The sequence below is a fragment of the Oenanthe melanoleuca genome, chromosome 13 (assembly GCF_029582105.1).
Source record: "Oenanthe melanoleuca isolate GR-GAL-2019-014 chromosome 13, OMel1.0, whole genome shotgun sequence".
In the NCBI taxonomy this organism is placed as follows: Eukaryota; Metazoa; Chordata; class Aves; order Passeriformes; family Muscicapidae; genus Oenanthe; species Oenanthe melanoleuca.
In genome coordinates this window covers 3,576,974-3,580,499 of record NC_079347.1, presented here as the reverse complement: position 1 = coordinate 3,580,499, position 3,526 = coordinate 3,576,974, and the positions used below count along the sequence as shown (strand labels likewise).

General features: G+C 49.6%; 1 long non-coding RNA gene across 1 annotated transcript in view; it reads left to right on the top strand.

Moving 5' to 3' along the window:
• The first annotated feature begins 546 nt into the window (after window positions 1–546).
• The window catches only part of LOC130258857 (uncharacterized), a 9,178-nt gene continuing 6,198 nt past the window's right edge, over window positions 547–3,526 (top strand). The window contains exon 1 of the long non-coding RNA XR_008841550.1: window positions 547–746. This is a non-coding gene — a long non-coding RNA (uncharacterized LOC130258857). The remainder of the gene's footprint in view (window positions 747–3,526) is intronic.

Below are 3,526 nucleotides of genomic sequence, written 5' to 3'. Positions count from 1 at the left end.
CCCTTTCCTTTTTGTCTGGGCTTTCAGCTCCTCTGGCTCCACATCCTGCGGGGCTGTGCTTCCCACGCCGAGCAGGAGCATCAAAGAGCAGATCCTGAATAAAGCCCCCACTTTATGACATCTCTTCAAAGTGCCTTTCTGAGAGTTCAAAGGACACGAGGAAAGGAGGGGATCAAAATCAAAGGAAGATTGGGAGGAGGGAAATTGAAGCCTCAGAGGAACTTTATGGCAAGTTTTCTGTAACACTTTCAATGCCAAAATCACAAGTGCTCCCAGCTCTGGCTCTTCCCTGACCATCAGATTTCCTGTTTGCCTGCACTGGTTTCAGGGCAGCTCCAGGTGGCTTCAGCCCCCCACACAGACACAGGGCACCCACAATTTCACTTTTTCATTCTTTTTTTTTTTTTTGTAAGACCAAAACTTGCCTCCCGTTCCTTCAGGCCAAGGGGGAGATGTTTGTTCTGAACTGCCTGGGAGTCCTGGGGCTGACAGCAGATCTGATCTTTAATGAAAACCTTTTTTTGCTTTCAGGAAATGCATCTCACTCTTCTCTCACTGTCTTCTACTGCAAGACCATCATTTTATCCATGTTTTTATCCATTCCCATTACTGCTGGGGAAAGGGACTTCTCCTGAGTGAAGATTGTGGGATCTGACTTGAAGCAAGATGAGGGAAGCAAAGCCTCTGTGAACATTGCAGGTGGCAGCTAGAGAATGCTCTACAGGGAAGAAACGTAAATCAGTGAGGTATAAAGTGCTTAATATTCAGTTAGCTCAGAATTTTATCAGTTTCCTGTCTGTTTTTAAACAGAACAGAAAAAAAGTGATGTACAAAGCAGTGGAAAGAAATCAACTGAGGATCAAACCCTTTATAATGGCCTGAGGTGAGCTGGAGCCACATCCCTGCTGTGGGGAGCAGAGTGGGGCAGGGATAGAGCTGGAAGGGATGCACATGATGCTTCTCCCAGGTTGTGTTACAATCTGGGGAGCTTTCAGACTTGGGTCTTTAAATGGGAGGACTGAGAAGACAAATTAATTGTCTGAGAAAAGAAAGTGGGTGTTGGTGGAGGGAGGGAAGGCTCAGGCTCAGAGGAGCTGTGGAGTTTCCTTGGGGTTCCTTGAGCAGCCTGAGCCTCCAGTTTGGTGCTCTCATGTTTAAACCCTTGGTTAACAAATACATTTGTTAATGTTAACATAGGGGGGACTGTTTCCTCATCCCACTGCATTTCCAGAATCCACAGTGTGTGCTCCTGCAGGAATTCTCAGCCCTTGTCCTGCCCAGGTGAGCTCACCTGTACCAAGTGCTTTCCAGGATTTCTGCTCAGAGGATGGCACAAAACTGTTGCTGAACTCCCTCCTCATTAATTCATTCTCCTGTTTTTAATATACTGAACTACACACCTTGCACTCTGTGCTCTGCTTCAGGCAGGCACCCAAAATAGTCTGGAGTAGTGCAAATATGGGAGATAAAACTCAGTGTGTGCTGGACTGTGTGGAGGTCTGGTGCTGTGCTGTGTGGGTGGTGGTCTGGAGGACAACTACTGCCACAAAACAAATTAAATTGCTTGTTTTCCACCCCAGAGGGGTCCCAGTTTCACTAATTATCCCTGCAAAGGACACCTCAAGGTGAAATTCTGTAAGTGTTTCATATACCTCAGCAAAAAAATAGTTTTATTCACTGGGAACTGTAAGTGGGGAATTTAAGGCACGTGGAATAACTAATCAGATTGGAACCTGCCTTGGAGACTGGGGCTGGGACCTGCAAGGTTTGTTTGCAGGAGGGGATTTGCATGGAGCAGAGACCCTTTAATACCAGCTCTTTGCATTAATTGGTTTGGAGCTGGCCTGCCTGCATGAACAGATGGCTTTATTCCCCTCAGGGTGCTGCAGGGCACGTGGGGGGATTTCCTTCCCAAGCAGGCAGTGGGGACAGGCACACAGAGCCCCATCCTGTGCAGTGCCTGGCAGGGAAGGAGCACCAGGGCTCACCAGCCCATAATAGCCCTGCTTTAAGGGATGTGCCAGTGTCCAGGAGGTTAGGAGTGTCTTCCCATGGGAACTGGTGATTTCCATCCACCTCACCCAGAAATGGAAAGGGGCTGTTTTGGGTTCCCCCAGTGCTCAGCCCCAGCAGGGACATGGGGATGCTCCTGGGGCTGGGATGTTGTTCCTGCTGCTTCTGGGGCAGGGATGTTCCTGCTGCTCCTGGGATGTTGTTCCTGCTGCCCCTGGGATGTTGTTCCTGCTGCCCCTGGGCTGTTGTTCCTGCTGCTCTTGGGGCTGGGATTTTGTTCCTGCTGCTCCTGGGATTTTGTTCCTGCTGCCCCTGGGATGTTGTTCCTGCTGCCCCTGGGATGTTGTTCCTGCTGCCCCTGGGATGTTGTTCCTGCTGCTCTTGGGGCTGGGATTTTGTTCCTGCTGCCCCTGGGATGTTGTCCCTCCTGCTCCTGGGGGAAGAGCAGTGGCTCAGCAGGGCTGGAGATGTCCCTGGGTGATGTCGGTGCTTCCTCCTGGCTCTGGGACATGCAGTTCCTCCCTGCTGTCACCACAGGTGACACCTCACACTTTTTGCCCTTGAGCATCTCTGTGCCCTCCTCTGGACTAACTCCAGCAGCTCCAGAAGCCCCAGCTTTCCGTGCTGGGGACCCCAAAACTGGACACAGTGCTCCTCACTAGAGAGCAGCAGAGGGAGGAATCACCTCCCTGTACCTGTGCCCTCCCCAATTTCAGTGCAGCCAGGGCACAGTTGGCTTTCACACAGCAGCACAGGGGATTTCACCAAACTGGGGGCTCAGGGAGATGTTAACTGGAGGGACTTGGAGTGCTCCCCACTGCAGGTGTCACCTCTAGGTCTGTGCTGGGTCTGACTCGATTTTATTTTTGTGAGTGTTGCTAAGAGATGATTCCCCCTGGAAGCTGCAGGACCTACACAGATGCAAGCAGGGAGGGAAACCTGAAACCCAAAGGGCAAACCAGAGTCTGTTTGGGTGTCCTCAGCCAGCTAATCCCAGGCAGTCCCAGAAAGCAGTGCTGGGCACAGGATGTGGCCATTTCCCCAAGAGTGGCACCTCCTGGCATTCTTTGCAGTGTCCTCTCCTCATGAAACTGTTTTTTTTTTTTTTTGCTTTTCTTAGGCTGCAAATGGTTATGCACATTCCTAAATATTTTCCTACTTCCCTTTTCAGATGTCTAACATTATGTATTATTTTCTGATACTTACCTAACCCGGGAAATCTGTTTTCCATCTCACTTCAGCCAAGGTTTTCTTTTTAACCAGTCCTTCCCAGTATTTTCCCTTAACACTTCTGGTTTGCTGAGTGAACTTTGCAGTGGGAGGGTAAATGAAAGTGAAAATGTATTGCTTGTCACACACTGGCTGTTTAGAGAGGGTTTGGGGTTTCCCCCCCCAACTCTGGATTTGAAGTGGGAGATATAAATCATTGATTTAAAACCAGGGTAATTTAACAAGATTATAGGAGAGGGAAAATCCACTTCCTACCCAAAGTAACAGTCTCTTAGGTCTCTCC